The 15,535-nt window shown below is 48.6% G+C and overlaps 1 protein-coding gene across 1 annotated transcript in view; it reads left to right on the top strand.

The window, feature by feature from the left end:
• The window catches only part of POU6F2 (POU class 6 homeobox 2), a 1,008,259-nt gene that overhangs the window by 879,764 nt on the left and 112,960 nt on the right, over positions 1 to 15,535 (top strand). The window lies entirely within an intron of this gene.

Below are 15,535 nucleotides of genomic sequence, written 5' to 3'. Positions count from 1 at the left end.
ATACATTACACACATACATTACAATAACAAAAACTCATAAAATACCCTATTAATTAACCCCTTACCTCCCCTCCCATATTTAACATATTTTTATTTAAAAAAAAAGAGACATTTAAATAAAAAATACATAAATAGTTACCTTAGGGACTCAACTCTTTCAATATATATGTCATGAGGGTATATTACTTGCAAATATGGGCTTGTAATTAGTGGTGCATGCAAAACGGAAAAAAATATATCTTTATTTCCAAATAAAAAATTGTTGCTATACATTGTACTAGGGATTTATTTTAAACGTTGTAATAACCTGGACAAATGGGCAAATAAAATGTGTGGGTTAGTAGCACGTTTTATTTTTAAACTATTATGGATGAAATCTAAGAAAAAATAAATATATATATATATATATATATATATATATATATATATATATATATATATATATATATATATATATATATTCTGCCATTTTTTTGTATTACTCTCGCTAAAATGCATTTAGAATAAAATAATCCTTAGCAAAAAGTACCACCCAAAAAAGCTTAATTGGTGGTGAAAGAAAACAAGATATAGATCATTTTGCTATGATAAGTAGTGATTGAGTTATTGGAGAATAAATGGGAGGAGCGCTGAAAGGCGAAAAATTGCTCTGGTCCATAAAGGGAAAAACTCCTCAGTAATGAACTGGTTAATCGAGGACTACAATCAGAAATTTCTGGGCCCCATACTGGGAAAATCTTTTGAGCCCCTCACACTCCCCTTTGCCCCCACACCCCAATCTGTTTAAAAAAGTTCTTGCGGCGCCTCCCCCAAAAGTCAGTGTTTCACATAATTAGGCAACATGTTCAACAAAAATACTTAGGCAGCATTTTACGTCAATATTTTAAATCCTTATGCCATAAATTAATAGGCAGAGTTCCCAATCCCTTCCCAAAACCACCAAACATAATAGGTAAATCATCCTCCTCCCAAAACCACCAAATATAATTGATCAGCGTACCCGCTTAAATGCCAAAACATTATGCCCTTTAGTCTGCAGCCCAACCTAATGGTGAAATTAAGCCCTGTGATGAGATGAGGGTCCATACACCACGAGCAGACTGACAATTGAATGACAACAGTGGTGCTCACCGAGAGGTTATGATCACGAGTTGCCGTGATTCCACGACCTTTTTACAGATATCCGCCACGGACTTTCGTCGCCGTGGACCAATTTTCATTCACTAAAAGCCGAACGCATTCACGCTCGTGAAAACGGCGCAGAAGTTGTGGTTTGGCCGTGAATAGTGGAAGTAGGCAGTAGTGCCAATCAGAGGCCCCCAGCTAGGCCCTAGCAACCAATCACAGGAGGGGAGGCTATGCCCTCCCCTCCTGTATAGAAAGCGGCGGCCATGATGGAAAAGCTCCGTCCTTGCTAGACTGTGGTACTGAGAGGATTATCTCCAGGCCATTGTAGCTTCAGCAAGTGCATTTTTGTGTGGAAAACCTAGCGTTTTTACTGCTAACAGTGCTCTTATACTACACTTGTATTCAGTTAGCTAGCCAGTGAGTCATTACTGTAGTTAGTTGTAGTCAGTGTAGTCAAAGTGTACTGGTGATTACTGATTAGTGTGTGTAGTGCAGGCAGGCAGGTTCAGAGTGTACTGCTCACTTGTATTCAGCTAGCCAGTCATACACTTCAGCTGCTACTTACAGACAGTCACACTGCCACTGCCAGGGCTGGTCATTCAGTAAGTTTTGTGAGTGAAATTGTGTACTGTGGGCTCACTGCTCATGGTATTAATCATCTCATTTGGCTGTGATACCCTTCACTTACATTCTACTGTGCTCACTGCTCACTGGTATTAATCATCTCCTTTGGCAATGATACCCTTCACTTATGTTCTACTGTGCTCACTGCTCACTGGAATTTATCATCTCATTTGGCAGTGATACCCTTCACTTATGTTCTACTGTGCTCACTGCTCACTGGTATTAATCATCTCATGAGGCAGTGATACCCTTCACTTACGTTCTACTGTGCTCACTGCTCACTGGTATTAATCATCTCATTTGGCAGTGATACCCTTCACTTATGTTCTACTGTGCTCACTGCTCACTGGAATTTATCATCTCATTTGGCAGTGATACCCTTCACTTATGTTCTACTGTGCTCACTGCTCACTGGTATTAATCATCTCATTTAGCAGTGATACCCTTCACTTACGTTCTACTGTGCTCACTGCTCACTGGTATTAATCATCTCATTTGGCAGTGATACCCTTCACTTATCTTCTACTGTGCTCACTGCTCACTGGAATTTATCATCTCATTTGGCAGTGATACCCTTCACTTATCTTCTACTGTGCTCACTGCTCACTGGTATTAATCATCTCATTTGGCAGTGATACCCTTCACTTACGTCCTACTGTGCTCACTGCTCACTGGAATTTATCATCTCATTTGGCAGTGATACCCTTCACTTATCTTCTACTGTGCTCACTGCTCACTGGTATTAATCATCTCATTTGGCAGTGATACCCTTCACTTATGTTCTACTGTGCTCACTGCTCACTGGTATTAATCATCTCATTTGGCAGTGATACCCTTCACTTACGTTCTACTGTGCTCACTGCTCACTGGTATTAATCATCTCATTTGGCAGTGATACCCTTCACTTATGTTCTACTGTGCTCACTGCTCACTGGTATTATTCGTCTCATTAGCCAGTGATTCATTAGCAACATGTCTGGCAGGGTTCGTTGGGGTGTCAGGAAAGGGAGTTTCATTTTCTCAGCCACTTCTGGGACTGCTCCACGGCCAGGGAGAGGACGCCCAGCTGTACGGGGTCGTGATGCAGCAGAAAGGGCAGCACAGCCTGGGCCGAGTCAGCGGACGCCTGTAACGATCGGTGTCAGCACACAGAGAGAATCTGATTATTGGTGATCTGCAGTATCACCAAGAATACAGATATATATACCTGATTATGGATGATCTGCAGAATCACCAATAATCCAAGTATAACTAACCTCTGGACACCTATATAGCGTGAGTGTTTGGTGCAACAGTAATGACTGTGAGTGGGACCACCTGAGGAGCAGGTGGTCCTTGGCAGTATAGCAAATACCTCCCTTTGGGAAGTGTGAAACCTTCCAGTAACCTGAGAGATCCAAAAGGGGTGGAGCCCCAGGCTGGATAACAGGAAGGACCTGTGGCTGAGTGACACCTGGAAGGTGGGTGTCACCAGCAGATCGGGAGACTAATCTCTCAATGGAGAGAGATAGCTCTCAAGGTCGGGCAAGCCAGGTCGGCAACAGGTAATCAGATATGATGTAGGTACCGAATCAGAAAACAAAGGGATAGTCAGGAATGCAATAGGTCATAACAGATATCAAACAATGCCTAGTCTTGGGTGTGAGGTCCGTGGTCTCGACACCCTGGAACTAGTCTGAAGTATAACACAATGATAACTAGAGATGGGCCGAACCTCCGATTTTAGGTTCGCGAACCGGGTTCGCGAACTTTCGCGTAACGTTCGGTTCGCGTTAAAGTTCGCGAACCGCAATAGACTTCAATGGGGACGCGGACTTTGAAAAAAAAAAATTATGCTGGCCACAAAACTGATGGAAAAGATATTTCAAGGGGTCTAACACCTGGAGGGGGGCATGGCGGAGTGGGATGCATGCCAAAAGTCCCGAGGAAAAATCTGGATTTGACGCAAAGCAGCGTTTTAAGGGCAGAAATCACATTGAATGCTAAATGACAGGCCTAAAGTGCTTTAAAACATAAACATCTTGCATGTGTATACATCAATCAGGTAGTGTAATTAAGGTACTGCTTCACACTGACACACCAAACTCACCGTGTAACGCACCGCAAACAGCTGTTTGTGTAGTGATGGCCGTGCTGGACTGGTGCGCACCATGGCGAGAGTGCAGGTTTTGGTGGCTTTACAGCCCATATGGTCGCCTGGCTGATGTAGCTGAATGACAGAACAGTGACTGTCCAGCTGATCAAATTTGGTCTGACCACAATGAAGCAACGACCTTATTATCTTTTGTGTGCCCCCCGAGACACTCATCTAGGCGCCGGTCATTGCTTCATTGTGATACGCAAGCCCCTTCACCACGGCAAGGTAATGATCACGAAGGGGAATGGGCGCATGTACATGCCTTTTCTTTTGTTGTTGCAGCTGCCCGCAGTGCAGCCAGAAAAATTAGGCAGTCATGTACACGCACCAGAAAAATTATTACAGCGGCCGCTGCTAGCAGCGGCCTAAAAAATTCAGCAATCCGCCTGGAGTCCCGGACCCTGTTGGTGGTGGCGGAGAAGGTAGTCAAGCGGCCTGCAGGCAGACATGCTGTGTGGAGGGACTGGTAGCGACTTAGTCTTCTTGGGGCAGGCCAGGCAGCCAGTCACACGGCGTGCAGGCAGAGATGCTGTGTGTGCGGGGACTGACTTAGTCTTGGGGCGGGCAGCATCCATGCCTCATTCATTTTGATAAAGGTGAGGTACTTAAATCTTTTGTGACTTAGGCGACTTCTCTTCTCTGTGACAATGCCTCCAGCTGCGCTGAAGGTCCTTTCTGACAGGACGCTTGCGGCAGGGCAGGAGAGAAGTTGGATGGCAAATTGGGACAGCTCTGGCCACATGTCAAGCCTGCGCACCCAGTAGTTCAAGGGTTCCTCATCGCTGTTCACAGCAGTGTCTACATCCACACTTAAGGCCAGGTAGTCGGCTACCTGCCATTCCAGGCGTTGGTGGAGGGTGGATCCAGGAGGGCTACGGCGAGGCGTTGGACTAAAGAACGTCCGCATGTCCGACATCACCATGAGATCGCTGGAGCATCCTGTCTTTGACTGCGTGGACACGGGAGGAGGATTAGTGGCAGTGGTACCTTGCTGGCGTTGTGCTGTCACATCACCCTTAAAGGCATTGTAAAGCATAGTTGACAGCTGGTTCTGCATGTGCTGCATCCTTTCCACCTTCCGGTGAGTTGGTAACAGGTCCGCCACTTTGTGCCTGTACCGAGAGTCTAGTAGTGTGGCCACCCAGTACAGCTCATTCCCCTTGAGGTTTTTTATACGGGGGTCCCTCAACAGGCAGGACAGCATAAAAGACGACATCTGCACAAAGTCGGATCCAGTACCCTCCATCTCCTCTTGCTCTTCCTCAGTGACGTAAGTCAACCTCCTCCCCCCAGCCGCGAACAATACCACGGGAAGGTTGAGCAGCACAAGCCCCTTGCGACGCCTGCTGCGGTTGTTCTCCTGCCGCTGTCCCCTCCTCCTCCTCCTCCTCCCCCAAAGAAACACCTTGCTCATCATCCTCTGAGTCTGACTCGTCTTCTGCATACGACTTCTCTTCTTCCTCCTCCTCCCCCCTCTGTGCTGCCACAGGTGTTGAGGAAACAGCTGGGTCTGATGAAAATTGGTCCCATGCCTGTTCCTGCCGTAACGGTTCCTGGTCACGCTCATTCACAGCTTCATCCGCCACTCTACGCACAGCACGCTCCAAGAAGTAAGCGTAGGGAATTAAGTCGCTGATGGTGCCCTCACTGCGGCTCACCAGGTTGGTCACCTCCTCAAACGGCCGCATGAGCCTGCATGCATTTTTCATCAGTGTCCAGTTTGTCGGGCCAGAACATCCCCATCTTCCCAGACTGTTTCATTCTACTGTAGTTGTAGAGGTAGTGGGTCACGGCTTTCTTCTGTTCTAGCAGGCGGGAGAACATGAGCAGGGTCGAGTTCCAGCGAGTCGGGCTATCGCAAATGAGGCGTCTCACCGGCATGTTGTTTTTGCGCTGAATTTCCGCAAAGCGTGCCATGGCTGTGTAAGACCGCCTCAAATGCCCACAGAACTTCCTGGCCTGCTTCAGGACATTCGCTAAGCCAGGGTACTTTGCCACAAATCTTTGAACCACTAGATTCATGACATGTGCCATGCAGGGTATGTGTGTCAGCTTCCCCATATGCAAAGCGGCAAGCAGATTGCTGCCGTTGTCGCACACCACGTTGCCTATCTCCAGGTGGTGCGGGGTCAGCCACTCATCCACCTGTTTCTTAAGAGCAGCCAGGAGAGCTGCTCCAGTGTGACTCTCCGCTTTGAGACAAGACATGTCTAAGATGGCGTGACACCGTCTTACCTGGCATGCAGCATAGGCCCTGCGGAGCTGGGGCTGTGTAGCTGGAGAGGAGAACTGCCACTCAGCCAAGGAGGAGGAGGACAGCGAAGAGCATGTAGCAGGAGGAGAGGAGGTGGCAGGAGGCCTGCCTGCAAGCCGTGGAGGTGTCACAATTTGGTCCGCTGCGCCCTGCTTGCCATCGTTCACCACCAGGTTCACCCAATGGGCTGTGTACGTAATGTAGAGGCCCTGCCCGTGCTTGGCAGACCAGGCATCCGTGGTCAGGTGTACCCTTGACCCAACGCTCTTCGCAAAAGAGATGACACCACTTGCCTCTCAACTTCATGGTGCAGTTGGGGTATGGCCTTTCTCGAAAAATAAGTGCGGCCTGGCATCTTCCACTGCGGTGTTCCGATGGCCACAAATTTACGGAAGGCCTCAGAGTCCACCAGCCGGTATGGTAACAGCTGCCGAGCTAACAGTTCCGCCACGCCAGCTGTCAGACGCCGGGCAAGGGGGTGACTGGCCGAAATTGGCTTCTTCCGCTCAAACATTTCCTTCACGGACACCTGACTGCTGCTGTGGGCAGAGGAGCAGGAACCGCTCAAGGGCAGAGGCGGAGTGGAGGAGGGTGCCTGTGAAGGTGGAAGGGAGAAAGCGGCAGAAGCAGATAATGCACCTGATGGAGGAGGAAGAGGAGAAGGAGGGTGGCTTTGCTTTTGTGTGCTGCTGCTGCTTTTGCTCAGGTGGCCATCCCATTGCTGTTTGTGCCTTTTCTCCAGGTGCCTTCGTAAGGCACTTGTCCCTACGTGAGTGTTGGCCTTTCCACGGCTCAATTTTTGTTGGCAGAGCGAACAGATGGCTTTGGTCCGATCTGAGGCACACACATTAAAACATTTCCACACCGCTGAGCCACCCTGGGATGTGGGCACTATGGGGACCTCAGCAGCTGATGCTGAAGGGCAAGTTGGCTGGCTGTACATAGGTGGCGATACATGGTGCCGGACTCTGCCACCAGCTGTTTCTGACGAAGAGCTGCCCCAGCTTCTTTCAGCAACTTCTCTCCTCCTACTACTCTCTGACTCCCCCTCTGAACTGTCCCCCTCTTCATCTCCTCTATTGGGAACATACAGAGGATCCCTATCATCGTCATCATCGTAGTCATCCTGCCCAGCTTCGCTTGACTCAGAAAAATCCAAACATGCACCATCAGTAGGTCCTTCATCCTCCTTACACGTTACATCCATAGTGTTGCCGCGTAACGCAGACATATGAGCTGGTGAAAATTTATCTGGCTGTAACAACAATGGCTGTGCATCAGTGATTTCACCACTAAATAATTCTTGCGAAGTGTCAAATGCAGCGGAAGTGGTGCTAGTAGTAGCGCTGGTGGCTGAGCAAGATGAGGTGTTCTGTGTCGCTAAATACTCAACCACGTCCTGACAATCTTGGGACGTGATGGGACGTGCCTTCTTCCGAGCACTGTACTGTGGGCCAGGTCCACACGAAATTACATTTACACGACCTCGCGCAGACCTGCCGGGTGGCCTTCCTCTGGCTCTGGCATTACCTCTTCCTCTACCTGTTTTGTCCATATCGGGTATGCACGGAGTGGTATATCACACTGCGTGCACTCACGTAGGTAGGTGGGTTCACTTAACTGCACAGGTATGCGCACTGATGCGGTGGGTTCACTGAACAGAACAGGTATACAGTGGCGGGTTCACAGAACAGGTATGCAGTGGCAGGTTCACTGAACACAACAGGTATGCAGTGGCGGGTTCACTAAACAGGTATACAGTGGCGGGTCCACTGAACAGAACAGGTATGCAGTGGCGGGTTCACTGAACACAACAGGTATGCAGTGGCGGGTTCACTAAACAGGTATACAGTGGCGGGTCCACTGAACAGAACAGGTATGCAGTGGCGGGTTCACTGAACACAACAGGTATGCAGTGGCGGGTTCACAGAACAGGTATGCAGTGGCAGGTTCACTGAACACAACAGGTATGCAGTGGCGGGTTCACTAAACAGGTATACAGTGGCGGGTCCACTGAACAGAACAGGTATGCAGTGGCGGGTTCACTGAACACAACAGGTATGCAGTGGCGGGTTCACAGAACAGGTATGCAGTGGCAGGTTCACTGAACACAACAGGTATGCAGTGGCGGGTTCACTAAACAGTACAGGTATACAGTGGCGGGTTCACTGAACACAACAGGTCTGCAGTGGCGGGTTCACTGAACAGGTATACAGTGGCGGGTTCACTGAACAGAACAGGTATGCAGTGGTGGGTTCACTGAACAGGTATGCAGTGGTGGGTTCACAGAACAGGTATGCAGTGGCGGGTTCACTGAACAGTACAGGTATACAGTGGCGGGTTCACTGAACACAACAGGTATGCAGTGGCGGGTTCACTGAACACAACAGGTATGCAGTGGCGGGTTCACAGAACAGGTATGCAGTGGTGGGTTCACTGAACACAACAGGTATGCAGTGGCGGGTTCACTAAACAGTACAGGTATACAGTGGCGGGTTCACTGAACACAACAGGTATGCAGTGGCGGGTTCACTGAACAGGTATACAGTGGCGGGTTCACTGAACAGAACAGGTATGCAGTGGTGGGTTCACAGAACAGGTATGCAGTGGTGGGTTCACAGCACAGGTATGCAGTGGTGGGTTCACTGAACAGGTATACAGTGGCGGGTCCACTGAACAGAACAGGTATGCAGTGGCGGGTTCACTGAACAGAACAGGTATACAGTGGCGGTTTCACAGAACAGGTATGCAGTGGCAGGTTCACTGAACACAACAGGTATGCAGTGGCGGGGTCACTAAACAGGTATACAGTGGCGGGTCCACTGAACAGAACAGGTATGCAGTGGCGGGTTCACTGAACACAACAGGTATGCAGTGGCGGGTTCACAGAACAGGTATGCAGTGGGGGGTTCACAGAACAGGTATGCAGTGGTGGGTTCACAGCACAGGTATGCAGTGGTGGGTTCACTGAACAGGTATGCAGTGGTGGGTTCACAGCACAGGTATGCAGTGGTGGGTTCACAGAACAGGTATGCAGTGGTGGGTTCACAGCACAGGTATGCAGTGGTGGGTTCACAGCACAGGTATGCAGTGGTGGGTTCACAGCACAGGTATGCAGTGGCAGGTTCACTGAACAGGTATGCAGTGGTGGGTTCACTGAACAGGTATGCAGTGGTGGGTTCACAGAACAGGTATGCAGTGGCAGGTTCACTGAACAGGTATGCAGTGGTTGGTTCACAGCACAGGTATGCAGTGGTTTGTTCACTGAACAGGTATGCAGTGGTGGGTTCACAGCACAGGTATGCAGTGGTGGGTTCACAGAACAGGTATGCAGTGGTGGGTTCACAGCACAGGTATGCAGTGGTGGGTTCACAGCACAGGTATGCAGTGGTGGGTTCACAGAACAGGTATGCAGCCAGACAGGAACAAGTTAAGCCTAACTAATCTTTCCCTGAGAGACAGTCTGCAGCAGCTCGCCCTACTCTCACTAACGCAGGCAGCACACGAGTGACCGTAATGGCCGCCGCTGCCTGCCTTATATAAGGGGGGGTGGGGCTCCAGGGGCTAGTGTAGCCTAATTGGCTACACTGGGCCTGCTGACTGTGATGTAGAGGGTCAAAGTTGACCCTCCATGTGCATTATGGGGCGAACCGAACTTCCGCAAAGGTTCGCCTGCGGGACGCGAACGCGAACCACTGAAGTTCGCATGGAACCGTTCGCAGGCGAACCGTTCGGCCCAACTCTAATGATAACACAGAATCCCTAGTCTTGGGTGTGAGGTCCGTGGTCTCAACACCCTGGAACTAGTCTGAAGTATAACACAATGATAACACAGTAGTAATCTGGCTCAGTGTGAATTCCCAGGTCCTCCTGGTTCTAACACACTGTGGGATCTGACTATGGTCTGAGTGCTTTCACGTAAGTGTTCGCAACGGCAGACAACCTGAGACTGACCAGCAGTGAATATATATAGAGAAGCGCTCTCCAGCGCCACCCATCAGTGATCTACCAATAGCCACTTGCTCTGAGGTCAGCTGACCAACCTGGTCAGCTGATCCCTCCTCGCTTGTCATAAAGGTTCTGCCTCTCAGCGCGCGCACGCATATTCCTCAACCTGTGTGAACTAACAGACCCAGCCACACCAGACGCATGCTGCTGCGTGCAAACCGACGCGTTGGACGCGGAATCAGCCGCCTTGCTGGACGCTGAATCAGCCGCCTTGCCGCCAGTACACACGGCGGCTTTTCCGCGATCTATTACAACGCCGTTATCACAATATTTTAAAGTTTCTGGTCCCCATGTGGTGGTTGAGCAGATGGAACCTGTCGTATTGATGGACATCATGACTGCATCCCAGACCTCTACTGTGAGCAGCACTCCAAGCAGCAACAGCAGCCAACACCTCACGCTTGATGTGACATCCACCCCAGCACCCAGTGGTCAGCAGCCCTCCCAGGATGACAGCGTTCTGTCCCTCAGTCCAGCATCTGGGAACATACTAATGGAAGAAGCTCAGGGCATACTGGGGACTGATATGGCAGAGATTGAGCTTGGGCCACAATCACAACTGTTATTGGATGATGTTGATGAAGAGGGGTCTGTGTCTGGGGATGTAGGGGTGGAAGAGGAGGCGGGGGAGTCAGAGGAAGAGCTTGATTATGATGATGATGACGATTACGATGATGATGACGTTGCGGACCATCCGTATGTGCAGCCTGAGTCCGGGGAAGAATGGTCGGAGCAGGATGACGAGTCACCTAGGCCTAGGCAAGAATATCGCCATATGTCAGGCAGGGGCAGGTGCAGCAGTGGGCGTGGAGGAAGTAGACAGGACACTGTTTCAGCCTGCACCACCACCATGCAACCCCCAACTAGCACAGATTGTTCCGCTGCACCCTCTGCTAGCGGTAGCGAACAGGGCCACAGTAAATTAAATTTACCGGTATGGAACTATTTTGAGGTGTTAAGCCAGGACAAAAAAATATGCTGTGTATAAGTTATGCAGCAAAAAATTAATCCTTGGGAAAAATATGTCCAAGATGGGTACCTCATCCCTCCAGGGCCACCTGAAGAACTGCCACTGCCATCAGTATGAGGATTTCAAGAGGAGGCAGGCACTGCAAGCAGGGGGTTCTGAGAGCACAAGGCCCACCACCGCAGCAGCATCATTATCAGTACACACGGCGGCTTTTCCGTTTCCGCGATCTATTACAGTACCCCCCACCTGAAGTGTGGACTCCGGACACTTCCCACCCGGCTTTCCAGGATGCGAATCATAGAATTCTTTCTTTAATTCCTCTGCGTGCATACGACAGTCTGGCACCCAAGTTCTCTCCTCTATGCCATATCCCTTCCAGTGAACCAGATACTGCACAGAGTTCTGCACAAGCCGGGAGGCCAGAATCTTTTCTATCTCATACTCAGGTTGGTCATCAATCAACACAGGGGGGGGGGGTTAGCAGAATCCACGTGCACTGCCGGCTTGAGTAAGGACTCATGGAATGATCACACACCGCGAATGCTGGTAGGGAGATCAATAGCATAAGTGACATTATTGATTTTTCTGGTCACTGGAAAGGGACCCACGAATCTAGGGCCCAACTTGGGTGACAGTTGCTTTAGAGCCAAATGTCGTGTGGACACCCAGACCAAATCCCCTGGAGAGAATTCCCATCCTATGGAACGTCTCTTGTCAGCCTGTTTCTTCTGGTTCTGAAAAGCCCTCCCCAAATTTCTTTTGACCATTCCCCAAATTTGCCTTAAGGACCCCTGCCAATCCTCCAGGGCTGGAAATGGAGTAGAAGCCACAGGCAATGGGGCAAACTTAGGTGACCTTCCCGACACCACCTGAAATGGGGAAAATCCTGAAGAGGAACTTTTCAGATTGTTGTGTGCAAATTCTGCAAACGGCAAAAATTTTACCCAGTCAGTTTGTGCATCTGCAACATAACATCTCAGAAACTGTTCCAGGGACTGGTTGACTCTTTCGGCCTGACCATTGGTCTGTGGGTGGTAGCCTGATGAAAAGGAAAGATCCATGTCTAAATGATGGCAGAATGCCCTCCAAAACTTAGATACGAATTGGACTCCCTAATCTGACACTACATTTTCTGGAATGCCATGTGTAACGATCGGTGTCAGCACACAGAGAGAATCTGATTATTGGTGATCTGCAGTATCACCAAGAATGCAGATATTTACCTGATTATTGATGATTTGCAGAATCACCGATAATCCAAGTATTACTGACCTCAGTACACCTAGATATTGTGAGTGTTTTGGTGCAACAGTAATGACTTTGAGTGAGACCACCCAAGGAGCAGGTGGTCTTTGGCAGTATGGGCAATACTGCTTTTAGAGAAGAGCAAAAACATTCCAGCAGCCTGAGACCTCCAAAGGGGTGGAGTCCCACGCTGAAGGTAGGAAGGACCTATGAGTGAGTGACACCTGAAGGTGGATGTCACTAGCAGGTCTGGAGACTATCTCTTAAGGAGAGAGATAGCTCTCGAGGTCGGGCAAGCCAGGTCGGCAACACACGGACAAACAAGGTACAGAGACAGAAGGCTGATTTGGTATCCAAAGGCAGGCAGGGTCGGCATCAGATAGGCGTAGGTACCAAATCAGAGAGCAGAGGGATAGTCAGGAAAGCAGTAGGTCATAACAGATATCAAACAATGCCTAGTCTTGGGTGTGAGGTCCGTGGTCTCTACACCCTGGAACTAGTCTGAAGTATAACAGAATGATAACACAAGTCCCTAAGCTTGGGTGTGAGGTACGTAGTCTCGACACCCTGGAACTAGTCTGAATAATAACACAATGATAACACAAGTTCCCTAATCTTGGGTGTGAGGTCCGTGGTCTTGCCACCCTGGAACTAGTCTGAATAATAACACAATGATAACACAAGTTCCCTAATCTTGGGTGTGAGGTCCGTGGTCTCTACACCCTGGAACTAGTCTGAAGTATAACACAATGATAAACAGAAGTAATCTGGCTCAGTGTGAATTCCCAGGTCCTCCTAGTTCAAACACACTGTGGGATCTGACTAAGGTCTGAGTGCTTCCACGTAAGTGTTCGCAACGGCAGACAACTTGAGACTGAGCAGAAGTAACTACAGTGGTGTGAAAAACTATTTGCCCCCTTCCTGATTTCTTATTCTTTTGCATGTTTGTCACACTTAAATGTTTCTGCTCATCAAAAACCGTTAACTATTAGTCAAAGATAACATAATTGAACACAAAATGCAGTTTTAAATGATGGTTTTATTATTTAGTGAGAAAAATAACTCAAAACCTACATGGCCCTGTGTGAAAAAGAAATTGCCCCCTGAACCTAATAACTGGCTGGGCCACCCTTAGCAGCAATAACTGCAATCAAGCATTTGCGATAACTTGCAATGAGTCTTTTACAGCGCTCTGGAGGAATTTTGGCCCACTCATATTTGCAGAATTGTTGTAATTCAGTTTTATTTGAGAGTTTTCTAGCATGAACCGCCTTTTTAAGGTCATGCCACAACATCTCAATAGGATTCAGGTCAGGACTTTGACTAGGCCACTCCAAAGTCTTCATTTTGTTTTTCTTCAGCCATTCAGAGGTGGATTTGCTGGTGTGTTTTGGGTCATTGTCCTGCTGCAGCACCCAAGATCGCTTCAGCTTAAGTTGACAAACAGATGGCCGGACATTCTCCTTCAGGATTTTTTGGTAGACAGTAGAATTCATGGTTCCATCTATCACAGCAAGCCTTCCAGGTCCTGAAGCAGCAAAACAACCCCAGACCATCACACTACCACCACCATATTTTACTGTTGGTATGATGTTCTTTTGCTGAAATGCTGTGTTACCTCTACGCCAGATGTAACGGGACACACACCTTCCAAAAAGTTCAACTTTTGTCTCGTCGGTCCACAAGGCATTTTCCCAAAAGTCTTGCCAATCATTGAGATGTTTTTTTTAGCAAAATTGAGACGAGCCTTAATGCTCTTTTTGCTTAAAAGTGGTTTGCGCCTTGGATATCTGCCATGCAGACCGTTTTTGCCCAGTCTCTTTCTTATGGTGGAGTCATGAACAATGACCTTAATTGAGGCAAGTGAGGCCTGCAGTTCTTTAGATGTAATCCTGGGGTCTTTTGTGGCCTCTCGGATGAGTTTTTTCTGCGCTCTTGGCCACTCCTGGGAAGGTTCATCACTGTTCCATGTTTTTGCCATTTGTGGATAATGGCTCTCACTGTGGTTCACTGGAGTCCCAAAGCTTTAGAAATGGCTTTATAACCTTTACCAGACTGATAGATCTCAATTACAGTACTTTGTTCTCATTTGTTCCTGAATTTCTTTGGATCTTGGTATGATGTCTAGCTTTTGAGGTGCTTTTGGTCTACTTCTCTGTGTCAGATAGCTCCTATTTAAGTGATTTCTTGATTGAAACAGGTGTGGCAGTAATCAGGCCTGGGGTGACTACAGAAATTAAACTCAGGTGTGATAAACCACAGTTAAGTTATTTTTTAACAAGGGGGGCAATCACTTTTTCACACAGGGCCATGTAGATTTGGAGTTTTTTTTTTCTCACTAAATAATAAAAACCACCATTTAAAACTGCATTTTGTTTTCAATTATGTTATCTTTGACTAATAGTTAACGGTTTTTGATGAGCAGAAACATTTAAGTGTGACAAACATGAAAAAGAATAAGAAATCAGGAAGGGGGCAAATAGTTTTTCACACCACTGTATATATAGAGCAGCGCTCTCCGGCGCCACCCTTCATTGATTGACCAATAGTCACTTGTTCTGAGGTCAGCTGACCTGCTTGGTCAGCTGATCCCTCCTTGGCTTGTCATAAAAGTTCTGCCTCTCAGCGCGCGCGCGTATTCCTGAATCTGTGTGAACTAACAGACCCAGCCACACCAGACGCACGCTGCTGCGTGCAAACCGCCACGCTGGACGCGGACTCAGCCGCCTTGCTGTCAGTACATGCGGCGGCTTTTCCGCGTTCCCTTACACCATGCAGCCGGAAAATGTGCTGGATGAAGAGATCAGCTAATTCCTGGGCCGAGGGGAGTCCTTTCAGGGGGACAAAGTGAGCCATCTTACTGAATCGATCAACTACCACCCAAATGACCGTCATGCCCTCAGACCTGGGGAGTTCGCCCACAAAATCCATGGACAAATGGGTCCATGGTTCACTCGGAACTGGCAATGGCTGCAACGTTCCAACAACGTGCCTGATGGGAGGGTTTGCTCCTAGCACACACTGCACACTCTCTTACAAACTCCTTACAGTCTGTTGCCAATGACGGCCACCAAGAACATCTGGCAAGCAGATCCTGAGTTCTGGTGGCCCCAGGATGCCCAGCATTCTTGTGGGAATGAAACAGCTGCAACAGTTGTAGGTGAAAAGG

The sequence above is a fragment of the Hyperolius riggenbachi genome, chromosome 5, assembly GCF_040937935.1.
Source record: "Hyperolius riggenbachi isolate aHypRig1 chromosome 5, aHypRig1.pri, whole genome shotgun sequence".
Taxonomy (NCBI): Eukaryota; Metazoa; Chordata; class Amphibia; order Anura; family Hyperoliidae; genus Hyperolius; species Hyperolius riggenbachi.
Note: the sequence above shows the minus strand (reverse complement) of the source record. Positions and strands in the feature narration are given on the sequence as shown.